The sequence below is a fragment of the Cyrtonyx montezumae genome, unplaced genomic scaffold (genome assembly GCF_038088225.1).
Source record: "Cyrtonyx montezumae isolate F1298 unplaced genomic scaffold, pur_monq_1.0 scaffold_0, whole genome shotgun sequence".
Classification (NCBI taxonomy): Eukaryota; Metazoa; Chordata; class Aves; order Galliformes; family Odontophoridae; genus Cyrtonyx; species Cyrtonyx montezumae.
Window position 1 is genome coordinate 34,060,700 of NW_027071824.1, and position 14,591 is coordinate 34,075,290.

The 14,591-nt window shown below is 42.5% G+C and overlaps 1 protein-coding gene across 2 annotated transcripts in view; it reads left to right on the forward strand.

The window, feature by feature from the left end:
- PLEKHG1 (pleckstrin homology and RhoGEF domain containing G1) overlaps window positions 1-14,591 on the forward strand; it is a 521,486-nt gene that overhangs the window by 383,709 nt on the left and 123,186 nt on the right. Inside the window, exon 2 of one of the 2 annotated variants that reach the window (XM_065732026.1) lies at window positions 9,514-9,688. The gene's annotated coding sequence lies outside the window, so the exon portion shown is untranslated. Of the gene's footprint in view, window positions 1-9,429; window positions 9,689-14,591 lie in introns of those variants that run through there. The other variant, XM_065732045.1, reaches the window with a different exon arrangement.

The window sequence follows — 14,591 nt, forward strand, 5'->3', positions numbered from 1 at the left end:
CAAAGAACGTAGCAAGCTTGAAATAGAAATTCTGGAGATGTTTACCTATAACTTTTCTTAGAAATGAAACTAATCTATAAAGATAGCTGGTGATTTTAGGTAGCCATTTAATGAAATAGAGTGGCACAGCCTACGGGGCACAGGAGTAACGTAATGCCAAAACTGATCACTGGAGCCCCAGAGTTCACATTTGTGAGAGGAGCTGAAAAGAAGACAGCTGCATGTTAGAGCAGAGTATAAAGTCCTAGACTGCGAATTACCTTGGAAAGTCCTCCTTTACCTCCCTTTCTCTTGAAAATGGTGGCACACGTCATTAAAGCCTGGCCAGAAAGAAGGATTCTTTCTGAATACAGTTAGGACATCTACTCCACGTATCTGAAGTAGGATGATACCTGAATGCTTGATCTCACTTGCACAGCATGTGCCCATGGAAAATGTTTGCAAAGACTAGTGAAATAGCAAATATTGTCAAAGGTTGTTAGCTGGGATGCTGCAGAGAATTCCACCATCAGTGAATGCAGTAATAAAATAGTTGTGATTAGTTCAGGATTGTCACACGGAATGTAAAAAGTGAGAAAAGAGGTGAAAGAGTAAAAGGTAGAGAGAGATTGCTCAAGATATTTAGTGTTGTGGGACAATCTTCATTTTCTTTCAGTTGTTAAATCTTCAGATAGGAACAACTGACTCATAACAAAGCATTTGGCTGAATTTGTTTTGTGGAAGATAATAAAACATAGACTCAGACTGTGAAAACACATGGACCTGGCCTTAAAGACAGGCTGTTTTGTTTTGTTTTAGTTTTAAAATTCAAAGAAAAAGGTAGAAAGGAGGGCTGGAATAGTGGGCATTTTAACGATGTTCAAGTGATGAATGTAGAAAAGATAAATGTTTTGCTTCTAATGTTTATTTAAAAAAAGATGTTACTTTGCTTGTTAACTCTTGCCAAAAGAGATCTTATTCTGCAAAACAGGCGCTGAAAATGGTGTATCAGTTGTGTGGTAGGTGATCTCTGCAAGTCTCATGTGAGTAAAAGCACCTCCATTCATAGGTATCATCTTATAGAGCCTATCATTTAGACTGTAAAATACATTTATGATCACCAAGTCCAACTACCAGTTTTGAATCATACCAGTCCACCTGGCTAAAAAAAAAAAAAGGTAATGTACAGGGAATTGTAATTGTAATTCCCTTTACATCATAACAATAAGTTGTAGTTAATGCAGGTCTTCATTCTCCAGGTTAAAAACAATTTTTTGAGCTTGCCAGCCTTATTTATCCTATTTTCTTTATTGAGTCTGTCTTGGAACATTTTCCCCCTTAGCTGTCAGCATTTTTGGACTTACTGCTTTACTGGGTTATCTCCTAGCCTCATTCATATCCACTTAGTAAGGAGACTTCTGTTCAGCAAGGGTATCACATTGATGTTGTCCTTCAGGAAGCACAGCTGCAAGGACATTTCACCAGGAATGGTAAAGCAAAGTGCTAGGTCTCAAAGCAAATATAGCCTACAGGCAAAAGCACTCTACTTTTTTGCCTAAACTAAGAAGACTTGCACGACTTATAACAGTATATTGTAGGTGAGAAGAAACGTGCAGCTGGAGGAATGTGAGAGGTTTTTCCAATGGAATGTGTCAACAAAACACAGAAGCCTGAAACTTTATGTATAGCCTTGGCAAAGCTATCATGGCTGAATGTGTTACAGCAGCAAAGCTATCTGCTCATAAGAGGATATCTTTACAAGACAGAATTGTCATATAAACCCCATGAGATTTAACTGAATTAATCTTTCTACTAGTAAAATCTATGGAGTTTTACAAACCCTAGAACTTGTTTTTATTCTTTCCAGTTCTTTCTAGAACTGAGGTGACATCTTCTGGCTTCTTTCTTAGACTTTTTCCTGTTGTTGCTGATTGTTCAGGTTTGTGATCCTTTGCTGGAAAGCAGTAGAATTGACAGAGCTTAGGAATGTTGTTGTCCCCTGTCAGTGTCTCTCAGTGAGGTTTCCTGGGATGGCTGCCTCTCTTATTTTTTTAGCCAGTTGTGTGGTTCTTATCCCATAAAATAAATTGAACAATAATGTAATTCCACTACACAGTTTAAAAATCTATCTAGATTAGTATTTCTAGTGTTTCAAATTTATGAGCCTCTTTAAAATGTCTACCAAAACAAACCCTGTTTTTTCTCAGTTATCTTTCGTGGCTGAAGACCGCTGACCTAGAAAAACAGGCCTCCTTTCCACTTGAGTTTTAAGGTACATTTTCTAAAACATCCAGGGCACAATGAGTAACATTTGGACTGTAGATCCACTAGTGTAGTCATTACCAATTTCTCCAAGTGTTGCATTGGTCATTGTGCCTTGTGAACATTATTGAGATATGAATAAAAAACAACACTATTACCTGAGGGCTCTTGATAACTATCACTAAGTAAGTTTGAGATCACTGGATTCTGAATATTTGGAAATTGCTAGTTGCCCAGCAGGAGGATGCACCTCATGATAGCTGTTAAAGCTAGAGGAATTGGGTAAACATTGTCATAGATGGATGAATTGGTGTGGCTGCACCCCAACTTGCACAGCTTTCGTGAGAAGAGATGACAAGACTGAAAGAAAATGAGAGTTCCATGGAGCACAATTACAATTGTTTATTCAATTAGTCAGTCCTGAAATGACTCACAACACAGCTGCTTAGATTTACAGGATGCTAACAGATGTAAGTGTTGGCTTCCTTGTCCAATCAAAGTGATGTGGGACATTGTCCTGGGCCAGATGTATCACAGAGTAGAAGGCGTGAGTAAATGGAACAGACATTTGTCTCTTTCTTGCATCAATTGTTTTGTATGTAACTAGGAAAAAGCTATTCTGAAGCTGATTTCATCGACATATCTTAAGATAGTTCTTGCAGTAATCTGTTAACAGTAGTCAGTGAAAATTGGACAGCACTGCATCTGGGACACTGAAAACTCTGTGAGTTTCTGATCTGCTAATTCCAAGGACCACAGTTTTTCATATGACTTTATTTAGAAACTCTAGTCTTTCCCATGATAGCAATACAGTGTCAGCCCCACTGGCTGCATGACTGGTATATCAGCTAGCTACTGGACTAATGGCATTCTGCTTACAAAATACTGAAAATTGATAACTCAGTTCCCAATAATTCTCAGGCAGAATTATCTCTGTTTTATTTACAGATTTCATGCTCTTTGAAATGGAGAATCGAGGAGAAATAGAACAAACAGTATACATCATCGCATATAAGAAGATATTTGCAAGATGCTGCAATACATTGTCATTTCTAAATGTTGCATTTTCTGGTGGTTTGTTTTTTTGTTTTTATTTTCTTCACATTTTTTCCCCCATTTTCTTCCTTGATTCCTTATTTCACTGTGATCTTTCTACTGCACTCGACCGCTCGATATCTGAAGCTGAGATACTGTCTTTTCTTCTCCCTTCTGCTTAAGGTGCTTTGCATTTTTATTTTGTCATATGCAATTATTAAAGGATCAGAAGCATCTGTCTGTACTGTAGGTAGCAAGATTTGTAAAAACCAAGAGATTATCTGGCTTTTTATGAAAGACAGTCCTTCATTTCATAGTATAGTAAACATTCTTTGGATAGCTACCGACTGAGGTCAGTGCAAGTTCTCAGTTGGGGGTTCACAGGTGTGGGCATTACAACTTCTGATAAAGCTTTGGGATTTCCTTTTTCACTGCCTTGTCTGTACTTGTGTATATATGTACAGAATAAAACCAGAGTAGGTTTGTTAAATTGTTGTTCTGGCTTGATAGCATCTGATATATCACCTTCCTCCGACCAGCCTGCAGTGACTGAGCATGAGTTGTTCAATGTAGCATAAACTTGCCTAAGGGCTGTGATAAATTATGCCAGCTGCCAGTGACCTGATTGGCTTTTACTGCTAAGAATTCACTAAGACATGGGAAAGTCAAGATGCTTTTTCCTGTGCTAGCAACTTAGGATGGCATTGGATATAGCTGCAGTGGGGTTTGGGGTGGCTGAAGAGTGGCCCAGCAGTTACCTGATTTGGGACTTACGATGCATGATGCTTTAGATGGTGATACTATAAAGGAAGATTATAGCCCTCTCAGCTGCCTTGCAAATCTGCTCCTTAGGATTCCCTCCCTTCCATGACCTGATCCGCCCTGTGTTGGATGACCTTATAGACTGCCAGCTCCAGGGTCACCCTGACAGGAGCAAACCAGACAAAATGCAAGGAGAACCTTGAGCCACTTGTGCTTAAGAGACAAAACATGACCTGAAATGTTTGGAGATCTCAGAGCAGTTAGCCAGAGGCTGAATTTAGTTCACTGCTTAAAAAAAAAAAAAAAAAAAAAAATCACGGCTATTACTCATCACTCAGACGGTAGTTGAAAACAATTAGTCTAATTATTGTGGAGCACTGAGCTTTAAAAGGAGCACCTGAAAGTAGCGAACCGCAAGACACTCGTTTAGGTGGTAAAAGTTTTTTTAATAACCTGAGTGAGCCAGAAGACACCAGTGGTTATGCGTTTCAAGGAGCTTCCTTTAAGCTGAAGTGGGTTCCTGTAATCAGATGAGCCATCTGCCATCCAAGCAATCTGCATTAGCAACATTGAAAAGTAGATCTCAGTTGCTTCTGAAAGTGATTCCAATGCACTCTTTGTTGTGCTCCTAAGGCCTCAGACTTGATTCTGCTTTTTGTGCATGTGGATGCACCACAGAGAACGCAGAACAGGAAAAAAAGAAATAAAACTTTTATAGAGTGTGATTTTGCAGTCCTTAAATCAAACACGAACCAAAAACCTCTACTATTTACATCCCCTAATACTTTTCCTTTTTCCTGAATCATCAATTTAAGTTAAAAAAAAATAATAAAAAAGGCAGCTGATGTTTGCAAAACAAACACCTCCTGCATGCCCAGTAAACCTGTCTGAACAGAGAAGAGGGGATGATTGGAATCCTGGTCCAGCTTTACTCTGAGTGCTTCTGAGTGTCTTGTTGACACTAAATGGGGAAGTGCACAACAATTTGGAGGGGATGCAGTGGTTTGTCCTTAACCCAGTGGCTTTAATAGGAAGAGAATGGAGCTTATGGTGACTTTCTCCTAGATCAGGGTGACTGGAGGCTGTACTTTTCCTCAAGTTTGAAATGAGCTGCTCAGTTCCAGCCTCATAACCTTAAGTACTCCAAAGAAAATTGCCTTGGGAAAGAGGTAAGTCCTTGTAAGACTGCAATATTTTTTTGTTTATAAAGATGTAGATGAAAATATTTTCAGGAATAAGCCAGCAGCAAAGCTTGCAGGGGGAGAAAGGATAAGAAATCTAGGTTATTGTCCAGCATAATGCTTCAGAAGGCATAATGAAGTAGAGGTTACACTTGAAGACTATGCGTAAGAATGTGAGGCCTGAGATGACAAGGTAATCTGATTCTTTTGAGCCTGCCACAAGTGCATCCTGCAGCTGGACTGCATGCCTTGTTATGAAATACAGTTCCATTTGTGGTGGATACTACTATGCGGAAATGTAAGTGACATGAAAGATGTTTACTTCTGTGTGGAAATGTTCCCAAAGAAGGAATCAAACTCTCCCTAGAAAGATTAAGTTCAGTTAATTACATCTGCACTGTATCTTGTTGTTTCCTTATGTTAACATTCCACATACCTTTAGTCAGTAAATTTTATCATCTCACTCTCACCCTTTTTCTGCACTCTGTCTAAAAGCAAGTTTCATGCAAAGCCATCTTGTATTTAAAGTACTGCTCAGGGATGTGGTGGAGTCACCACCCTCAGAGGAGTTTGAGAAACGTGAATGTGGCAATGAGGGATATGGCTTAGTGGGTATAATGGTGTTGAGTTGACGGTTGGACTTGATTATCTTAGAGGTCTTTCCCAACCTCATTGTTCCTATGATTTTATTCTATGATACTTCCATTTAAAACTCATACCAAGCTTGAGAGTAAAGCACTCTGAACTTCGGAATCTCCTATTAAAAACTTTCGCAGCTGCTACTGTAAAGGTTTTAAATGTGCTTCCAGTTTTTTTCATACAGATATGTAATCAACTTGGAGGTGCTGAAATACCTGCATGACGCAGGCATAAAGTAGACAGGTAGCATTTCATTTGATATTAATGATTCACCTGGAACACCCAATTACTGGAATCATTGAGTACTCCTTAGTATTAGTATACATGAAAGAGTAGAAGGGGCACAGCTCTAAAAAACCCACACATAATAATATTGCTTTGCAAACCAAACAAGAGTACCAATGCCTGCCAATGAAACTGTACCGTGGGTGGAATAATTAATTTGGATGCTAGACAAGGAGCACATTGCAGATGTTTTTTTTTTTGATTTAGCCTCAGTGTGGGGTGTATGGTTTAGGACTACATCCATTTTCCTGTTTTGCACCCTTGAGCATGGCATGGATGCAGCTGCTTACCTCTCCAGATCCTCCCATAACTGTGCAGTTTGTGGTGTCTCTGCCTTCTAAGTGTTAATAGAATGTCTTAACAAGCAGCAATTTTCTGGGATGAATCTTCCCCTTAAATTCTAACTCAGAATACATAAAGTTGAGCTTCTCCTCAAGTTAACCCTGAAATTCTTTGTAAGTCAGCAAAGCTGAAGGGACACAGATTTACATATGTTTAAAATCATTGCTTAGAGTTTTGCTGAGTCACACTCAAAATGAGAAAAAATTTGGCACAATGATTAGTGTGATACAGTGCTGATGGTGTGAGGAGATGCAGCGTTTGAGATTGTATGTGTAGATGTATAAACATATTGGTAGATGAGGTGATTAAGCAGACTTTTTAGAAGAAGAAAATCCCAAATGGGGGAAAAAATAGATTCCAGATCCCCAACTATAATAAGAAAACTCCTTTTAAGTAGTATCTGAAAGCAAGTCCTGATCACTTGTGTGGAAGATATCATTTGGATATTGGTATGGGTTCCTGAACACAGGCAGCTCCCACTGGGATGATGAGGTGGCAGATGGAGCTGGTTCCCATTTTACATGAGGAAGGGTCCTAGGGAAGCAGAGAGTGGTATGAGTGAGAGGCATCCTTGCTTGCTGAATGAGCTGCAGGGAGAGCAGAGGCTTGTCTCCTGCCTGTGTGCAGGAGCATGATCAAGGGAGAATGGGCAAACTCTCTAAGCTCTAGCACACTTCGCTCTCCCTTTATGTGTGCCACAGGCATCGTTACATAAGAGATACCTTAGTGGAAAGTGGACCTGCCCTCAGCCTCGTTTTTTACTTATGCCGGGGTTATTTGGGCCTTTTAACAAGTCACCTGTGTTACCTCTAGAGATAAGAGTTATCACAGCCAGTCTATGTACGTAATCCCTCCAAAAAGGGGTGGTTCTCCAAATGCTCTGTTTCATATTACAGAGTCATAAAGCCTGACCTTTAAACCTGTATCAGTCTTTCATTTTCTGTAACAATTGTATTCTGTTGGTCAATCAACACAGAACTGGAAGCACTTGGTCAGTGTGCTAGAGCGCTATTTTTAGTAGAAGCAAACAGAAACCAGACTGGCTCTTGATCGGTCCTTTGGGGAGAAGGAGGTAAGGATGAAGAGAGAGGAAGAGGCTTCTCTTCTTGAAGATTTTTCCTGTTAGTCACAGCGCTGAGAGAAAACAAACTCCATATGGAACAGATCATGTCAGGCCTTTAAAACACATTTGCAGAGGCCGTTCAGTTTCTTAAAGGGACTTGGAATACCATGTGGTTTTGAGTTTTTGTTCTTGTATTTCCCATATGGGGACATGTGTGCATTTTCATTCGTTTTAATTTGGCCCAAGTTAAATGCACCATCCAGTAGTTTGTTTTGTTATCGTCTTTGAAAAGTCTATTCACAAAGGAAAACACTCCCTTCTTCCCCCAGCGCAGAAAGGTTCCAAATATTTCTCTGCCAGTTTTTTTCATTAGAGAGGGTTTTCTATTTTGTTTTGTTTTGTTTTATTTTCTTGCATTGGTATGCAAACAAAGGCCAAATTTTTGTCCATAGCACAAGGCCAGAGTGGTGCACTGGGACAAGGATGTCCCCATCGGATGTTGGACATTGACATAGAGCAGGGATACAGTGCATAAAGCTGTAACTCTGGGATGAGTTAGTGAAGGTGCCAGTTGTGCCCAGTCCTGATCACTCTCTCCACATTTGCTCCATGGAGCAGTTCTGAGGAGCACTGCTCCAGAACATTCTGTGGATTCTGAATTCCCACTTCTGCCACATAGGGCTGAGACGGTGTTTAAGGAAGGAGAGGAAGAATGGGGCTCACCCCTTACTCATAACCATGCTCTAATTCTGCGACGTGAATGAATATTACTCCCAAGAATGGCTCTCATTAAGATCCCTGAGGGTTTTTTCCTTCAGCTGATAAGCTGATTTATTCCCACTTACTTAATGCAAACCTTTGTTTTGAAATGTGGCCAAACTGAATTTATAAATGTGTTGTTCTTTTAAAATTCTGTGCTGAAATGTATACCATGTGGCTGGTGGGAAGGAGCTCTGAGCTTTTAAACTAATGACACAGGAACAGTCCTTGCCAGAGCTTTCTTTCATTTTTTGAAGCATTCTAATGAGAACAGGTAAGATGAGGGCAAACACTGAAACTTCCTGGTTTACTGAGTTACTGCTGTACTTATTTGTTTTGACATCCACAAATCCCGAGCTATTCCAACCTCCCAAATTGCTTCCTATTCTATGTGTTCTATGTTAGCGTGTGCATGGGGAGACACTGTATTAAGGAACAAAAGCAAAAGAGCTTCACTTGAATGCAAAGCACAGGACGAGGCTTTATGGGAAACCATGTGCTTGGTCAGGGGTCAAAGGAACGAGGACCGCTGAGCATGTATTAAAAATTCATGGTGAATTTAAGCTGCTTCGTTCTGGGTGTGCATGTTACACAGTGGTAAAACGAATCATTTAAAAGTGATCTCAAATTTACCTTTTCAAAAAGATGGCCAGACAGGCGGCCAGGAGGCAGATGTGATCCCCAAAACCTCCCTGAATTTGCTGTTCGCGATCAGAACGCCAGTGCCCACCTACCCCATTCTCCTTTGGGCCGTTTAGCCACCTTTACGGGTGCGCTGACCCTTTAACACCGATACCGGGAGTGAGAACAGCAGGCAGAAAACGCACGATGCCGGCCTCGGCTGCGCCTCCTGAGCCCGAGGAAAGGGCTGAAGAGGAGGTTGAGAGTTGAGAGCTCGCTCCACGCGTGAAAAACAGTAGCTTATTTTATTATTATTATTATTATTTTCCCCTCCCTTCTTCCGCGGGCTGTAATTTGACTGCTGGCTTTGGCTCAGCTCCAGGGATCAGTCCGAGCGGTTAAATCTTTCTCCCCCCCCCCCACCTCCTTTTCCCAGCCTCCAGGGGGGAGGGGGAAAAGGGGAGCGGAGTCAGCTGCAGCCCGGGGCCGGGCCGGGCCTCCCCGGGGAGGGGCCGAGGCAGCGGCTCGGCTCCTGGAGCTGCATGGAGGAGGGGAGTTTCGCTGAGTCCCCTGCGCGGACGGGAGGAGGAGGAGGAGGAGGAAGTTTGAAGATTAAACCGCTGATCGGAGCCGGAGCGCACGGAGAGTGAGAGACGGGCGGTGGCTGAGGAGCGCTGCGAGGGAGAGACTCCGAGGGGAAGCCCCCCCGGTGCGCGCCCCTGCGCCTGGATTGTAACCGGGAGGAGGAGCGGGGCTGCCGGTAAGCGCCGAGCTTGGAGGCGCGGGGGCTCGGTGCGGAGCGGGGCTCGGCGGCCGCTGGGGCCCTCGAGCCCCCCGGGCGCTACCGGCGGTCCCACCGCCTGCCCGGGAGCGGCCCCGTGCCCGCTGCCTTTGTGCGAGCCCTGCGCCTCGCTGCAGGGCTCCCCGGGTTTGGGGTTTGGGCGAGGGAAGGGGGCATTTGGCACGCGGCTGAGGTCTGAAGGCTTTGTCGGGTCTCTTTTCGGAGGGATGGGGATTGATGGAACAGTGAAGCTGCGCGATGTTTCTGGGTGGAAGCAAACGTTTTGGAAAAGCGATTCAAAAAAACGTGGATGCTTTGAAGTGATGTTCATTGGATTGTGGTAGCTGTGGCATAGAGAGAGTTAAAATAAGATTGGGCTCTTCATTAAGTAGTAGGAAAGTTTGTTCTTGGGTGGGAGGAGAGGAGACGGCAGAGCAGTGCATCCTGGTGTCCAGTGGAACCACTTGTGTATTGCCCCATCTCCCGCCCTCACCTTTCTCTGCTTTCGGTGATTGTGTGCTGCGGTCCTTGTCCCTCTTGCTGAATGAGAAGCCCTTCAGTCCACTGCTGAGTTAGCGCTAACAAGCCCGAGGCACTCATTTCACTCTCCACGAGCCCCATCCCTTCAAGCTGGAGGGAAAAGGACCTGAAACAAACTTGTAAGCCAGCTGAACGTACAGCTAACCCAGTCCTCTTTAGTTGGCTTTTTTCTTCCTTTAATTATTGAGATGCAAGACCAGCTGTGGCCTTGTTTCTTTCCTTTTTATGTTCTTTGCTTATAATTTAGGTATTCTGAACACTGCCTAGAGGACCTGGTGACTTGTAGGTGTTTTGAAAGCTGTGTAATAAGAGCCTGCTAATAGTCTTCCTTTGCTACTGTTTCATTCTTGGAGGGAGCAATCTTTGCTGCCGGAGAGTTGTGGTTCAAATTTCCACATGCGTTTGTTGCCCGTGCCTCTAGCTAAATTTATAAAGGAATCCTTTTAGCTCGTATGAAGCTAAATCTGGCAGTAGCAACTCCTGGCTATGTAATTCACTGCGGTTGGCAAGGCACAATATATAGCTTCCTTGAAATTTATTTAAAAAGTTTTTCTTTTCTTTTTTTTTCCCTATGTGTGGCATGCAGTTTTCCTAATTTTGAGCATTATTCGGCAGCATGTATGGGGATGCTTTGTGATGGAAACGTGAGAGTTATGCTAAGGTTAGAAAACGTATTAATAGAGTGCTTGTCTTGAAAATATGAGAGGGCAGCTCAATATCAGCTTCTTAATGAATATTGGTATTGTTCTCTGGCTCATGCAGATGCCTTGCTATTCAACTTTGACTCCCTACTTCTCCCCTATGTTTTAAAGCTGACAAACTGGAACGATGCAAAATCCTCTGATAACACGGCTCAGTTTTGTCTCTGTGTGTTCACTGGAATGCTGGCTTCTTCCCACAGATCTACAGAGCCATAGGTAAACAGTATCGACCTGTGGCAGTATGACTGAGCACATCGGTGCAAGGGGAGGCTATGGTTCTCACACTAGATGCTAATGCATCATTTTTCATGTTGTTTTGCCTTGCCATCCTCAAAATAGCCTAAGAATATAGGTGCCTATTCAAACTGATTTGTAAGCTGTAGTCTTGATAACATCTTGCAAAGGGGCTTGACTTGATTTTTAAGTGTAACTGCATTCAGCAGTGCAGGGTGAATGTTAACAATGCACAGCTTCCGAAGTCTTTAGATAGTGAACTTTGTTTACTGGGAGCTCTTATTTTCAGGACATCTGTGAATGTGTTTTCCCTCTTCCTTGGGCAGGATGTGAGAACCCAAGCTAACAATCCAGAGGCATAATCCGGGTCTGAAGGGATTGATTGTGTAGCCTTGGTGTGGACTGTGTTTAGCAGGAAAAGTTAGTAACAGACCAGCTGGTTGAATTCTTCATACCCTTTCAGTGTGTCTTTATTATTTGTTTTATTTTTAGCATTTTATCACGTTAAAGCTAGAGGTATCGAAGTGTGCCAGAGACTCCTTGAATGGTTGGCTTGTATTTATTTCCCTCATAGTTAGTTGCTGCTCCAGTGGTTGCTTGGCAGTGCCAAATCTCTCCCCTGCCAAGCCAGGGCTGCAGCTCTTGGCTGTCCCCATGGGGCTGCTGGGTGGCAGTTGGAAATGATGCTCACTGTGGCCCTTTCATGTACCTCACATCCATAAAGTCAGAAATTCTAGGTCAGGAAATAACTTTGAAACATCCAGTTTGGTGATGGAACCATATAGAGGTCTCCAACAAGAAGCAGATTAGACATCTAGGAAGCCATAGCAGTCCTAAGTTAGTACAAAGGAATTCATCTGATGTGGATTTCCTTTTGTGTTCAGTCATGTGCTGAGAAGGCTGTTTGTTGTGGTAAACAATCACTTTGTATTAGTTATGGTTTTAATACATTGCCTTAAATTTCTTAGGGGCCACATTCTGTGCACAGATATTTAACTAGAAAAGATATAGAAAGAGTATATTAAAAAAAAAATGTAATGTCTACTGAATGTATACTTAATAGGAGTTACCTCAGGATGAAATCGCTGCTCTAAGGGTGAAGATGTCTTACCGCAATGTACTGGAAACAGTCTTTCCATTTTATAGTGTTAGGAGGGGAAAAGCAAGCAAACAAAAACATCCCAGAGAATTACTGCAGCCCTCAGCAAAGTCTGGAGTGGCAGAAGGACTTGCAGAGGTGTTGCTGAATGCTCAGCTTTGAGAACCTGCATTGCTGTGGTTACACAGAGTGCTTTAGTTTGCAGACTGTCAATGAGGAAAGAAGTAGAAAAAAGCACTTTTCTTGTAAGCTGAGAATGCAGAGAATGACATTGAGTTCCTAGGTTTCTTACTTCTCTACAAGATGTACTTTTTTAATTACTTCCAGTAGATGCTCATTTACCTGTTAGTTAAGATTCTCATTCTGGGAAACCCATGGGAAGAACTGTGCAACATCACCAGTCCCAAACAGCATCTTTCTCTCCCTAAATCACCACAATCATGGCTTGGACTTCCCAAACTTGTGTTTGCTATATTAACCATTATATGTACAGTGTGTGTGTATACATATATATATAATTTCAGTTCCTTTTTCTCTTTTTTTAGATCTAATAATCATACTTCCCAGTTCTTTTGTCGTAACAGTAATGCACAGGAGCCTCTCTTTGAAAGAACTGAGAGTCCCAGAAGAATTTGGGACTTTCAAGACTTGGGGCTTTCAGAAGAACATTAGACCTGAAGGGAAAGGTAGAAGCAGAGCAAGTGAAGAGGAAAAGTCAGTCTTGCCACACTGCAGTGGCAGCAGTAGTAGTAGAATCATAGACTGGCTTGGGTTGGAAGGGACCCCAAGGATAATCAGGTTCCAACCCCCCTGCCACAGGCGGGGCCACCAGCCTCCAGACCTGGTACTAGACCAGGTTGCCCAGGGCTCCATCCAACCTGGTCTTGAACACCTCCAGGGATGGAGCATCCACAGCCTCCCTGGGCAGCCTGTTCCAGCACCTCACTACTCTCTGTGAAGAACTTCTAATCTAAACCTTCCCTCCTTGAGCTCAAAACTATTCCCCCTTGTCCTATTGCTATCCACCCAAACAAAAAGTACGTTCTCTTCCTGTTCATAATCCCTTTTTAAATACTCAAGGCTGCAATGAGGTCTCCTCACAGCTTCTTGTAATGATTCTAAGTGTGTGGTTAAGAGTACAAGACATGAATGTGTGCAGATTAAATATCAGTTTAATAATAATTTAATCTTTGTGTTCAAGAAATGTGTAGATACGGCACTGAGGGATGTGGCTAGTAGTCACAGTGCCGATGGATTGACAAGTGAACTGGATGATCTTATTGGTCTTTTTCAACTTCTATGATTCTATTATAGGCTGAAGGAAGTGGGCTTGTTCAGCTTGGAAAAGAGAAGGCTAAGGGCAGACCCCGTTGCAACCTTTCAGTGTTTAAAAGGAGCTTATAAACATGAGGGAAATCAACTTTTTACACAGCTAGATAGTGATAAGACAAGGAGTGATTTAAAACTAGAGGAGGGGAGATTTAGATTAGATGTCAGGGGAAGTTTTTGACAGATTGTGGTGAGGTGCTGGAACAGGTTGCCCAAAGAGGCTGTGGATGCCCCATCCCTGGAGATGTTTAAGGCTAGGTTGGATGTTGGGTCCTAAGCAGTCTGATCTAGTACTTAATCTAGCAGTTTGCATCTCTGCCTGTGGCAGTGGGTTTGGAACTTGATTATCCTCGAGGACCCTTTCAAATCAAGCAATTCTAAGGCTCTATTTTAAAGTTTTTAGAAAGGCAGCTTGTGTTAATCTCAATTCCAAAAGTGTGTGTGTGACAAGCTATCTCACAGTGCTAAAAGTCTCTCAAGTCTCATTAATATTATGAAACATTTTTCTAGATGTGGCTGCTAAATCAAATAGGTCAATGTAGTCTGATTCACCAAGCTGAGTTTGAATGAGCTCGGCCTAAAATAGATTCATCTGCAAAATTGACTACAGGTGCAGGAAAAGAGGAAGTTAGTCAGGAAGGGCTGGGAAAGGAAGCTGAAGGAAAAACTACAGATACTCATTGAGAAGGACAGAAAGAAGTAGCTGCCCATGTGGTTATAGGCTGCTTCCAACCACTGTTGGCTGCTGCGTTCTGAGGAACCTGAGTGGTCGCTGCCTGTGCTCTCATTGATCACGATGCAGAGCCTTGCTGTGAAAATACAAAGCAAGATTCCAGTTTAAAAATCTATCTAGAATGCAAATGTGATGCCTGTGACTTTGTTTCTTTCTTTCTTCCTTCCGCAGCGTGAGCTTCAGTAGATCTGCTTCCTCATATTCTACAGGGCCATGGGTAGTTGTGCTAGTGGAAACTGCACGTAG